This window comes from Odontomachus brunneus, unplaced genomic scaffold, assembly GCF_010583005.1.
Source record: "Odontomachus brunneus isolate Ranch 3 - 2012 unplaced genomic scaffold, Obru_v1 Obru_scaffold_009, whole genome shotgun sequence".
NCBI lineage: Eukaryota > Metazoa > Arthropoda > Insecta > Hymenoptera > Formicidae > Odontomachus > Odontomachus brunneus.
The window spans coordinates 3,153,755-3,168,305 of NW_022639459.1; the positions used below are offsets into that span (position 1 = coordinate 3,153,755).

At 39.5% G+C, this 14,551-nt stretch overlaps 1 protein-coding gene across 2 annotated transcripts in view; it reads right to left on the bottom strand.

Annotated features, from left to right (window-relative positions):
- The window catches only part of LOC116840217 (tyrosine-protein kinase Drl-like), a 121,000-nt gene that overhangs the window by 98,711 nt on the left and 7,738 nt on the right, over nucleotides 1-14,551 (bottom strand). Inside the window, exon 1 of one of the 2 annotated variants that reach the window (XM_032806685.1) lies at nucleotides 9,754-9,813. The exons of the other annotated variant lie outside the window; for it this stretch is intronic. The gene's annotated coding sequence lies outside the window, so the exon portion shown is untranslated. Of the gene's footprint in view, nucleotides 1-9,753; nucleotides 9,814-14,551 lie in introns of those variants that run through there. 2 annotated transcript variants of the gene reach the window in all.

A 14,551-nucleotide genomic window follows, 5' to 3' on the forward strand; every position in this document is an offset into this window, starting at 1 on the left:
ATATATATATATATATATATATATATATATATATATATATATATCAGGAACTTCAAAAATTTACTATACTTCCAGCGAAATTCACCGTGTTTTTTACAAGGAACACTGGGCAACTAAAAAATTCAAAGAACTCTGAAACTTTGTCTGCAAATAGAGTAGTTTACCCATAAGACAAAACTATTTTTGTTCGTGCGGCATTACAGTTTTAGGGGGTGAAACACTCCTTTGAAAAAAATCGATTTTTTTTTCTTTTGAAGCGAATATCGTCGAAACTATAAGAGATTAAAAAATTTTTCCAAAGTAAAAATTGAATGATTTCAAAAGTACTTTAGAATTATAATTAAAAAAAATTTTTTTGTTTATTTATTGTATACCTCCAACCTCACCCCTATTTAAAAATTTTTTTTATTATAGTTTTAAAGTACTCTTGAAATCATTCAATTTTTACAAAAATAGTTTCAATTTTAACAAAAAAAGTTCTATAAAATGAGTAATTTTTGGACACCGTATATACAAAAACATCGAATTTGTAGGCTAGGAAAGTGCGTGCCCCTAGCCACACATACACACACTCATACACACTGCTCGCCAGCCCGCGCGCTCGCGCGTGTGTGCGTAACTGAACGTAACACACGGCAAGAAGGTACGTGTTCTAGCACGCGCGCGCACACACACACACATACATACACACACACACACACACACACCATACACACTGCTCGCCAGCCCGCGCGCTCGCGCGTGTGCGTAACTGAACGTAACACACGGCAAGAAGGTACGTGTTCTAGCACGCGCGCGCACACACACACACACCATACACACTGCTCGCCAGCCCGCGCGCTCGCGCGTGTGCGTAACTGAACGTAACACACGGCAAGAAGGTACGTGTTCTAGCACGCGCGCGCACACACACACACACCATACACACTGCTCGCCAGCCCGCGCGCTCGCGCGTGTGCGTAACTGAACGTAACACACGGCAAGAAGGTACGTGTTCTAGCACGCGCGCGCACACACACACACACACACACATACACTACTCGCCCGCCCGGGCGGGCTCGCGTTAGATGCGTATGTTCCTATTATATTTGAGGTTTTATAAATAAAATGTAATTTGTCTCACACATTAATTTATGTAATGTCGCAAAATTACATGGATGATTGTTAGATCATTCTAATACAAAAGGAAAACAAGCACCCACCGCGAGTTCGCCCGGGCGAGCGGGCGAGCAGTGTGTATGTGTGTGTGCTAGGGGCACGCACTTTCCTATAAATTCGATGCCTATAAATTCGATGTTTTTATATATACGGTGTCCAAAAATTACACTCATTTTATAGAACTTTTTTTGTTAATATTTTTTTAATGAACAACGAGCGACGGCTAAAATCTTTTGAATGTTACTCAAGATGATGACCTTGACAACATATGTGAAGGTCATCGTCCTCGGAAGATGGTCCGTTTTTGTCAATATTTACCGTTTTGTGTTACGGATGAATTACTCTACTTATACACAAAGTTTCAGAATTTTTTAAATTTTTGAGTTGCCTTGAGTGTTCCTTGTTAGTAGAAGATGGACTTCACTGACAATCTATTTTTTACTATAGGTTATTAAAAACACAATGAAATTGAAAAGAACTTGTATGAAAAAAACTATAATATTCTCTTCGTGTATTTCATCGTCCCATGTAAATAAATATGAGTGTCATGTGAAGCATGAACGCGCAACCTCAGCAAATCGGCTAATAAAGTCGCTGCCAAATTCACGCACACCTGTCTATGTGGGTCGCGGTGCGCTTCGTGGAATTTGCTTTTCTACTTTTACTCGCACACAGAACAGGCTCACTGTTTACCATGTGAGAGCGCAAGTCTGCGCAATTTGCAATTTAATATCCAACGCAAACAACGTACGACGCCGTGCGCCAAGTTGCCGATTGCTTGCATTATGAAGTCCCAATCGACGACGCGCCGCGTCACGCCGCGAATCGACTTCAACAATCTCGCCGATGCATTGAACCCGAGCCGAGCCGGAATACTCGCGCCCGTTAATAACGATAAATGCTTTTAGAGCTTGTGCGATGAAGTGGGCGAGTTTCGAGCGTGGTCATATTATGCACGAGGGAGTCATTAACGTGTTTACTTCTTTGGGAATAAACGGGACGAACGTTACTTCTAGAACTCTGTGCGTTACACAGCGACGTTATACACGATATAGAATTCACCCCGGCTACTCAGGTGTATTTTAGCATGCATTACTAAAAGTATATCCCGCGCAAAATGAAATTACGCACCATAATCGGATTATCGCATAGTCATTAAAATATAATCGGAATGTATAATCACTGCGCTTCAAAATAATTAACGGGACACGAACGCCTGCTTGTTCTCGTTTAGACTACAAATTTATTAGCGTGAATTTATTAAACGATGAAATTACCAGTTGAGAATTATTCAAAATTGCGTCGTCGTCGTCGTCGTCGTCGTCGTCGTTGTTACAGCTGCGTTAACATTAGCCATCGCGTTAGTTCTATTCTACAATAGAATAGAACAATAGAACAATAGAATAGATGATTTAAGCCTTAAGCCTTAAGAAATTGATCAATCACAATCAAATGTGAGGAGAATAATCGACCGTGATTGGTCAATTTCTTAAAGCTTCTGGCTTAAGTCACTTATTGTAGGTCGGAACTTACACCAGGATTTTATCGACGAGTGAGAATCGTCTTCCACCAGTCCCGACTCTTGCCTCGAGCTCATTTCGCTCCCTCTTCTGCGAAAACTGGCGGGCACGATTTTCATAGGAATACGTCCCTCTTACAGAGAGACGTCAACCTCTCCACTTTATCGTGCCACTTGCACGCAACGATGCACCGATGTCCCCCGCTATCTCTTCCATAAATCCGACAAACGACTCCCTCTTCAATGGCTGAGCTCTGACAATACGTGTCCTGTATAAATATATCGTGCACAGAACTCGTGCCGAATTATATCTTATTAGCATAACCGAAACTTAACTCGAAGTGTGCTTGTCGACCTTAAATATATGATCTCGCGAAACGCAAACCCAACACATACATACACACACACACACACATAGAGGCAAATCTCCCCTCTTCCCTTCCTTCCTCAACCTGTCTACTGATACGAACTTTATGCGGGAACTTAACGTTTCTCGACTCGTCGCAAAAATCGTCGATCACCGTGGGAGCATAGTAGATTTTTGCGTTCGTAAACATTTAACAAACACATTCTGCGTGATTTAACAGGTGGACGTTCCTGCGAATAAATAAAGGTAAATATATATGCAATTGTATGAAACGTGTATCCACGACGAGGGAAGTCGCGCTTCCCGCTTTTTAACTGATTAAAAATACCTCGCTTCCCACTTTTCACGGCTCCTCTGATGTCTGGCGACTAATTGTCAATTAGGATAATTGATCACGATGGAATGCACGCTCATTAGAGTGTGAACGTGTAGCAACACAATGTGGTCCCAATCACGCGCTGAATATTCATTCGGCGTGCATTCGATATTAATTCTTCTAGTACCTGCGGTTTTTATCAACATACACATTACGGTATGCAGAATAAACGAATAGCGTATACATAAATGCGCAATAAATTACTGAGCCGGATAAATGCTTCTCGCATAATGTAAAATTCAAATCGACTGCCAAGTTTGCCAGGGATTTTCATCAATACGCTAATCGTATTTTTGTCGTCTCTCTCTCCCTCTTCCCCCTCTCTCTCTCTCTCTCTCTGCCTCTCTCTTGTTACCTTCGTATATTTTACATCCTGTCACGTTGCGCCATGCCGTATCCGCGCCTCCCGGCGCGAATTCCGATCCGACGAAATAAGAAGCCGCGAAGATTTTTTCATGCGAATCGTGCTCTCCGATAAAATGTCACAAAGCCGAGCGACATCAGCGAATGCAACGATATCGTTTGATTTACAAATGGAGCGAGCGATTCGATATTATCCGTGCACGCACGGAGAAGAATAACGCACGGGGGAGCCCGCACACCGACGGCGGAGAGGCGGGGGCATAAAAAATGTTCGGGAATCACGAGCGATTTCCATTGGCCGCGGCGGAACGGTTATGTCGCACACCTGAGCGAAGATTTCATACGGTGATAGGTTTCGACAGGTAGAGCGCGCGTTCGCAATATGTGCAGACGCGGCGACGGACGGTCAACCATCCATCCGTCCGTTTGTCCGTTCGTCTGTCCGGCGATTTTCTGCGCATTTTGATTCGCGCTTCGATCAGGAAAGGCTCCCACGCTATGCATTTATTTCCGCTTTTACTTTGCCGCCGTCGCTCGCGCTCCTCTCGCGCAGCCGTTCGCTCCGATACTTTTTCTCCTTTTCATGTGCTCTCCGGCCATTATGGATGCACCGGGAGACCGGGGCCAGATGGCACGTTTATCAAAATTTCGAGATTAGAGGAAACCGGAGCTAGATACTCTATATTTTAGAATTTTGACTTTACAATGTCTCAGGCGACTTATTATTGTAACTGACTGTATAAATATGATAGAGGCAACATTCTTCTATGAATTAATGTCCACCATGTCTCTGTTAACCATATATTTTGTTTTATAATAACCAAAATACGAACATGCAACAACATAGCCATCTTGCCCTGGTACAAAGTTCAGTTGTCCAATAGCGCAAAGTAAAAAGGCCACGTATAAAATATATATCCTGATTAGTAGAGATGTGCGAATCAAAGATTTTTTATATCGAATCTCAGATTTTAATTTTGAATTCGAATTGAATTGAATCGATGAAATTTCACCCAAATCGAATCGAATCGAATCGTCGAAAGAATTTTTAATTAACATAATCATTGAATTCAATATAAAAATAGTGACTTCAGTATGAAAAAGATAACATTGATCATGTGATATCAAATCATTTTAAAGTAAAAGATATATAATATATAGTCGGTAAACGTGTATAGATCCAGTCCTGAAAGCTGCGCAACGACACATATCGATTTGACAGTTATCGGTAAGAGTTTATCTAGAAGCCATTATCTTCTTTTAATATTTTTAAAGAAAATCTTAATGTATAGCAAACTATTCAAGTCATGCTAATTCTCGTAAGGCTGGATGTCTTTAATAGTACTTCGTTAATGCTAATGTGCGCGATTCGTATTTGAATCTTTTTTTATTCGAAATTTTCGAATTATTCAGATTTGAATCATGGGGATTCAAATTCGAATCGAGTTTCACTTGATTCGATTCGATTCGAATTCGAGTAGTTCGCACATCTCTACTGATTAGTAGTTCAAGAGTTTCCACGAAAAGTCTTCACAGTCCTTTTGCTGGGCCTTTAATATGGGCCAACTTTACCTCCATTCATAATATGCTCTATTTCAATCATTTTATGAATGAAAATTTCATTTATTATCAAAACCAGTGCATCATACACTTGCAAGAAATTTCGTTTTCACTTCCTTTCACGATAAATATACAAACGAAGCTAACATAAGCCTAGTTCAATTAGATAGATCCAATACCTCTTATTACATATGAAGTAGGTTGAAAAGCCTTGCGAATAAAAATGAAAGAACTTTTTTATAATAAACCTCCATTAAATAAAAATAAATAAATAAATAAATTTAATAATAAAATTAATTCGAAATAATAATAATCTTTACTCTCTGATCTGAACCAAAATATTCTGACTCTAATATATTTGGGAATTAATTTGTTAACAATTTCGAAAAGTTAATTTATTTCAAGGAATTATACACAGAAAAAATATAATACAGGTAATGACACAAAAATTTAATTAATTTATTAATTTTTAAAATTAATAAATTTTAAATAAAAGTTTATTTTTATTTTTCGACATAATGTCTCCTTTATTGAATGCACATAGACAGGTATACGTAAACTTAAATTTTATTAGTCGATGTATAAGATTGGCGAAGTGGTTTATATGTGGTTTATATGACACTCATATTCACCACACATAGAATGAAACAAAAATACGAAAGAAATACGAAAAAAATTATCAAAATTTGCTCCAAACGATATCATGTAAAATGCAATGTATGAGAATTTTAATGTAATTTTTAAATCGGTTGCTGCAACATCAATATATCACAAGAATATCAACAATGTAAATTCTACAATGTAAATTTGATGATTATTTCAATACGATATATTTGCTTTACAAATGTAATTTAAAAATTTGTGAAATGTCCACTATCGATTTTCTCAAGCCGTGATAATCATGAAAGTCTATCTCGGGGCCGATAAATTGAACACAATTCACACATCTCGGAAATATCGCGTGACAAAATTTCCAACGGCCACGCAACGTAACGCGACACAACGCAACACACCGATTTGTCGGGAAAAAAGGTGTTACGTGAGGGAACGAGACGAGGTAAAATGACTTGGAAAACACATACATACACGCGGCCGCGCGTATCCCGGGGCTCCGCTTTGCAAATTTGTTTCTGTTTCGAAATGTTCGTGTACCGCGTCATCCGATTAAATGGAGGAATTAAATGACGCCAAATTTATGGGATGGGTGGTGCATGACAGCGATATACAGCGTCACGCTTTTTGTTACTAAAACATTATCGATCCCATCAATCGGCGCGTACACGTCCGATTTGTGCGTATAAACATGTCAACGCTTAACGTCATACACCGACACGCGTGCGGAGAGCGCGAAAGTTCGTTCTTTATTTCGCTAATCGCGAGAGAACGAGTCGCATTGAGTGTAGAAGCGTTCGAAAATGTTTTAACGCGCTTAAATAAATAATAGTATCGCGTTCGGGTGCTACACACATATATATATATATATATATATATATATATATGTATGTATATATATGTATATATATGTATATATAATATATATATGTATATATATACATATATATATATACATATATATACATATATATATACATATTCATATGTATATATATATATATATATATATATATATATATATGAATGTATTGAAATTCACATGATAAAAATATTTTAAAGTATCCCAATAAGCAAATAATAACACGTAATAAAAATGAAAATATTTAAATATATTCCGCGCACACACAGAGCGATGCGCACGTACACGCACACGTAACAGCAGCCAATTAAAGTGGGATCAAAATATCCAAAAGCGCTCAAATACAACGCGCTATAATCAAGCAAAAAAAAATATATATAGGTGTGTGTATGTATGTGTATATGTGACGTTGCACAGCGCGGCGTGCAAAAGCGACGCGATGTTTTTAATCAGATGCATTTTTACCGACTTGTAATAACATTTCGTCGCTCGTGGCGTGCGTACACGGGAGCTCAAATACACATAACGAGTTTAATGTTTGCCAATTAATACGAACGGATTTGACCCTAGCTGCACGTATAAACATGTTTAACCGTACACGCGCGCGGGATATATCGACGCACGGACGAAACGCGTACTAATGTGCAAGTGCCGGGGCGAATACGCGTGGCCACACCTCTGCATGTATACTATTTGCGCTTGTCCCTACGAATATCCTATGAGACCACTCCGTACGTGATGCGTGCACGATGCATTTGACACGTACCATATGTCGCGCACGGAGCGATGAGTTCTCGAATCAATAGACGCCTTTCGAACGCTGAGAATAAAAAGAGCTGAAACTATGAGGAAAAACTGCGAGAGTAAAAAGAGCTAACGAGTGTGTATCGCAGATGCGTCGATAGAAAATAAAAGTAGAACGATGAAAAACGTTCATTCCGATCCGACGCTTCTCGCGCGGAGGAGTACAGATATGATAACGGATATTCTTCTCGAATTAGAGAGGAGTATACATTCTACGCTTCTCAACAATTTAATGGCGGCTCTTACTCGCTGCGATTTTTATTTTTTATTTTTTGAGTCGACGCAGGTTAGAAACTGGACCATACATTAAGTTAAGTTTATTTCGAATTAAAATTTCGATAGAAATATATAAGCTTTGGTTGTATTGGATTTTATAAACTTACTGCATCACGTACTTCGACGTTGTGCCATTAACTGTATTATACTTTTTCTGTGTATAATTCTTTGAAATAAACTAACTTTTCAAATTTGTTAATAGATTAATTCCCAAATATATCAGAATCAGAGCATTCCAGTTCAGATCAGACAGTAAAGATCATTATTATTATTTCGATTTTTCGTTTTAAATTACGCTTTATATTCGTCAAAAACATAAAACTGATGTATTATACAAATTGTAATCAGCATTTCCCGTATTTTAATAAGAATACAAAAATCGATGCTTCACGATTACACAATCGCATAACTTACATAACCATGCTAATTAAACATAGCTTGAGTAACATAGCTTGAGTGAGCATTTCATTATTTCTCGGTAATTATCGACAACTGAATGATATCAATTGTTGGCTTTCATCCGACTTATCTCATTTGTGGATTTGTATCTCAGAAAATATATAAATTCTTATTCCCCTAATAAGCAAAATTGATACATATAAAGTCTTGCAACGTAAGGCGTAAAATTGTAGCTATACATACGTCAATGGCTCGTCGGGGGATAAATTTTCGTCGACGCATCTTGCGTTTGCGTAAATCACACTTGTCTGGTGGCCCGAACGAGACACGTGTAAATATGTACGAAATCATGGATATGGAAGCGCGCGGCGCGTATCGCGAACGTCAGCGTTTGTACGGTCATATCAATTTCCCGTGCAAACCGTCGCGGCGGTCGGCGCGCTCGTGGATCGGATTGCAAATCAGCTGCATACTTGCCGGCCAACGTATTAATCGTGGTATACACGTATAGCGCTTACACTTGATATCAAGTGAACTACGCGTAGAGAACACGCTTGTATTCGTTCATCTCGTGGAACTTCGGCGATATTTCTTTCAAAAGTCTCTCCCCCCAAAACGTACGGTTTATTTCGGGAATCGCGGACGATCCGCTCGAGCCACGATACTGCATCTCGAGTCGATCTCAATTCTAATTATCAGTGAGCTTTTAACCCTTTAACAGACGCGTGCGTTTCATTTTATTTTAGTAAAGTGACCAGACGTCCCGATTTTTCATCCTTTGTCCCAAATTTTTTCGAGTGCTATTCGGAACACCGATTTGTTATCATTTTCAATGATTGTCAAATAATTTTCGAATCTTTTTACCCCCCCCCCCCCTTCGCCTACCGCCCGCTTCACATATTTATGAAGTGTCCCGAATTCAAGGCTGGAAAATCTGGTCACCTTACACATACTGCGAGGAGAAACGAGAAGATTACTTACAAATGATCTTCACGATACGCCCCGGCGATCGCACATCGCTATTCTCGACATTCCCGATACTTATTTCCGCGCGAGACTTACTTTCAACGAGTTAAAGACGCATAAAATGCGGAGCGATGTTGATCGATGTATCCACGACGGTTGCTCGATGCAGAAAGATCGAGAATCAAGATGGTCGCGCGATTATTGAATCGCGCTGAAAAATATACGCCAAAATATACGGCGCCGCGGCCAAAAAGAACACGCTCTGAGATACTCCGTATCTCTTTTCCTAACAAGCTGACGCAATCGCCTGAATATTTCGCATCTCTCTTTCTTTCTCTCTGATTGTCATCGCAATTCCCGTTCAATAAATCCGACGATCGCCCGATTCTATTGCTACTTGAGCGAGTCAATGTTATTGGCAAATGTAAGGAACGTCGGCGCGACAAGCATCGGCCGCATAAACCGCGAGGAGAAACGAGAAGATTACTTACAAATGACGTCTTCACGATACGCCCCGGCGATCGCACATCGCTATTCTCGACACTTCCGAGACTTATTAACGCGCGAGATGCACTTTCGACGGATAAAAGACGCGAGAAACGCGGAGCGATGTGGATCGATATGTGCCCATGGCTGCTGCTTGGCGCGAAAAGATCGAGCATTTTGCGCGATTCATTACCAACACTTAGATTGAATAACCACGATGACAACCTCGTAGTGCAAAACGAACGCGATTGGTCTAGAACGATTAGTAACTCGAGCAAGTGGTTTAGGCGTTCGCCGCGGCGTGCCGCACATATCGCGTCGTTATAGATGCGCGAACTCGTTCGCATCAAGCTGGCCACACACACTTTCCGTAACAGTAACCGTAAAGCTGGCCACACACACTTTCCGTAGTAGTAACCGTAAGACGTAACGTAAGAATTGACCAATCATGTTGAGAATCGTCGAACTGTAAGGTCGCCATTTTTGTGAATACTCGATCATAATTAGTCAATTTTTACGTTACATCTTACGGTTACTGTTACGGAAAGTGTGTGTGGCCAACTTAAAGGCCAAATCACACTAACGATTGGCGATAGATGATTGACGATTGAAGATTGGAACTTGACCAATTGGAACAAAGCAAGCCAAGGCTGAAGCTTGTTGATTCATTAAAATCTAATCTTTAATTGTCAATCGTCAATCACAAATCGCTACATCGTGTGATTTGGCCTTTAGACGTAACGTAAGAATTGACCAATTACGATTGAGTATTCACAAAAATGGCGACCTTACAATTCGACGATTCTCAACATGATTGGTCAATTCTTTCGTTACGTCTTACGGTTACTGTTACGGAAAGTGTGTGTTGTCAGCTTCACTGGCACGTTTTCACATTCATGCACTTTTGGCACTTTCGGCGCGCTAATGAACTTTTGGTGTACGTGACTGACAGCGCGCGCGTCTGTGATCTTTTCATGCCGAGCAACTGTCATGGATACAACGCTTCGTATTCTATACGTCTTTTGCTTGTGTCCTGTGAGTCTCCCGCGGAAATAAATATTAGAGTGCTGAAAACAACGACGTACAGTCGTCAGAACATATTGTAAGTTAACATATTACGGAGTAATCTCTTCCCTTCTCGACACATACAGCTAAGATGACGAAACGTCCCGATTTTTCACCCTTTGTCCCCAATTTTTCCGAGTGCTATTCGGGACATCGATTTGTCATCATTTTCAATGATTGTTAAATAATTTTTATCTTTTTATCCCCTTTCCCCCGCCACTCGCTTCACACATTTATAAAGTGTCCCGAATTCAGGACTAGGAAATCTAATCATCTTATTTTAGGCGTCACTGTAGATATATTCTGCCAAGTATTCTGTATATATTCTGCATAAGATATGTATTTTTCTCGAAAATACAAATATAAATAATAAACTATATATATTACAAAAAACGGTATCTTTGATTAATGATATACAAGGTGTCCAATTTTATTAGAACCATCTTTAGTTATCTTTGAAACTTGACGTCGTACAAAGAAATGCCTCAGATAAAAGTTGTAAGGTTTTAAGAGAGACGTATAATAGTGTTATCAGTTTTGACCGCGCCAAAATTTTTTACATGAGGTCATGTTATTTTTTAAATATAAATTTTTAAAGTTATTTTGTGTATAAAAGTATCTGCATATAAGCCTTCAAATCGCGCCTACAGAACCACGCGCCTAACAAAGAGCTAAAAATTATTCTATGTTTATTTGTTACAGTTATTTCATATAATATTAAATAAACTTTAATACAGAAACACATCGTTTCTGTATTTCTAACACTACGAAGACACATCTCACGATACGAATCGCGAAGTGCACCCTGGAGTATAACCGGCCGCAAGAGCAATTAACTCTATTATTTCTCTTTATTATCCTCGAGCTTCGCATTATTCCGCTATTTCCTTTACCACAAAAAGACATATTTATCATCGCTGGGAAAGGTCGATATTTAACTTCCCCCCGTGCACGTTTCTCACACAAAATAAAATATGCTGAAGCGCTCCACGTTAAGCATCGAGCGATTAGAGGTTAAAGGAAGTCCTCGTAATGTGCAGCCGCGCGATCCATCATCTTATCTCACAGATACTCATATCTGTACTCGCCCTTCCCCCAATTTGTCGCGAGCCGGAAAGACGGGAACGCAACGGCGCGGGCGCCATCAATTACAGGAAAGACGAATTAATTAATCCATTATCAACGGATCAAGGGCTTTGCAATAACATAGGGCTAAAGAGACACGGGCCCGCACCTATGGCGGTCGCACACGATCGCCACCGCCACCGCCGCCGCCGCCGACGACGGCGACGAGACCGGTGCATCGCGCGGGGATATACGCGTGTGCGTGAGTGCGAGCGCGGGAGAGCTCGGTCGACCATAAACCATGGTGGTTTACGTTATCGTCTGGTCGGATCTAGCCGTCGGCAAACTACTGCAATTTGGGCTAACGCTCCTCCAGCTTGCCACCGACGCGCTCGGGGAAATTGATACTGGTCCGGCCTGGCGTTCCCATACGTACGCGACATTAGACCTGAGATACTATTCTGGACACGTACACGGAAAAAAGAACATTTTCGTTTTGAAATATCCTTATTTTTGACGTGCAGACATGGGATTGCATAGCAAGATAAGAGCATAACGAAGATAAGTCACTTACATTGATACATTTTATATTTTATTCAATAAAAAAAAATATATTCTTATCACTCAAAATTACTTTTCATGAGTAAAAAGCATAAAATACTAGGTTGAAAGTATGATGTTTTTAGGTATTGGAAGAAAATATTATCATAAAAATAATTACATTATATACTTCTTATGAAAAGAACCATTATAATATTCAAATAAAATTACTGAAATTTAAGACATTAAAATTGTTGAAATTCAAGCCTCGGAAATTCTTCTAGTCAAATTATATATCGTTGCTTACATATGGAACAATAATTATTAATTTTAATATATTAGTTTTAAGTGGATATTAACTTTTTTCTGTATAGAGCGAACATCAAGTGTGCCTTTTTAATTTAGGGTTTCGTTATTATTCTCATACGAGCGTCCTGTATAACGTTGTTTCAACTTAAAAATCGGACCCTGAGACCTTATTCTAGATGCGTAGCGAACGCTAATAAGCCGTTTAATTTCAAATTAAACACATTCGCTACTACGATTTATTTGGAAAAATCTCCCTACAGATTACTTTACATTTTCTCTTCTTTTTTCCTTCCTTTTTACACAATTATATAAAACAATCTTAGTTTGATAACGTAGACGCAAAAAATTTTTTTATTATCGTACATGTATGACGTTGGCAAAGAACGTTGACTTTCCTTATGTAAGCATCACATATAAGATAAAAATACAGTACTCTGTCCCAGACAAGTATTTAATCCTAGACATTCTTATTGTATTGGTCTTTAAATACAAATATTTAAACTCTCAATGTAGAATATACATATATATTATATATTTTATGTGAAAAGTTTAAATGTTCGTATTTAAAAGCTAAAACAATAAGAATGTCCAGAAGTAGATACGTGTCCAAACATTGGATACTTTTATCTCTTAATGTCGTTCCAATAGGAGAATCAGGAAACCGTGTTTGGCATTTGCTATGTGTCTAGAATGTAGCCCCTGTTGTTCTTAGCTGAACTAATACTGGAGTTTCATTTCCTTTTTCCTTTAACGCTACCGCACTGAAATTTCGTCTCCTGCTCCCTCCAAAGCTAGGTCATATACTTAAGTCACTCTAAAGGCAAAAAGTGCGATGCAGCTAAAAAGAACGGACCCATAATCTCGTGTACGAGTGTGCGAAAGGCCGAACGAGGAGATCTTCGTCAAGGTTTCAGCGGAGCGTGGCTTACGAACGACGGACGTCACGTAGATTGCACGAATGCGGTGGCCACCGAGCACCTCGTCGCGCATCTCGAGGAGGCAACCACATATCCCGAGAGCCTAAGACTCGCTCGTGACCAGTAACCAGATAAACCGACGGAGAAGGAAACCGAAAGGATGGAGGAAAGGAAGAAGTTGTCCCGAGTAGAGGCGATTTGTCCAACGGACGAGAAAATTGGGCATTCCTAATTCCTTCGAGGTGCCCGAGAGAGACGCGTCGAAACCGTAGAAACCCGAGAAATTCGATTCATCGTACGCGGACTGCGTTCTCCTCGTTGTTGTACTCTTCGTTAACTAGTGAATAATTTACAACTTCCGCGCGAGAACATCCGGCGAAATATTCACGATATCTCCAAACAATTACGAAAAATCGACACCGAATCGATAAACGAATGCGTAATGAGAAGAGAAAGCGCGAACTTGAAACATTGCATATAGTCAATAAAATATAAAAGGAGAACTTGCGCCAATAAGAACCAACGCAGACTATTAGTTGCAAATAACAAGAATAAATCTTCAAAAACCTCAAATATGACAACAAACTTACATTTTTGTATGATGTAAATTTAAAGATTATTCAATACAGCATATTTGCTTCAAGAATATAGTTAAAAAAATTCTATAGTTGCCAACATCATCCATCATCTCGATGATACTCATAAAAGTCTCTACCTGAATTATTTAGTCGTTGATTTCAATGAAATACGACAAGCACTTCGAGCACTTAAACGCGAAAATGCGTCGTCTGCGGATTTGGCGTTAGACAGAAAGAACACTCACGACCGTAAGAAACGGACCAAGTGTTCTACAAACACGCACGTTAATCTTTTCGCACAACAGTGTTCTTCCTTTCCTCGTCTTTTT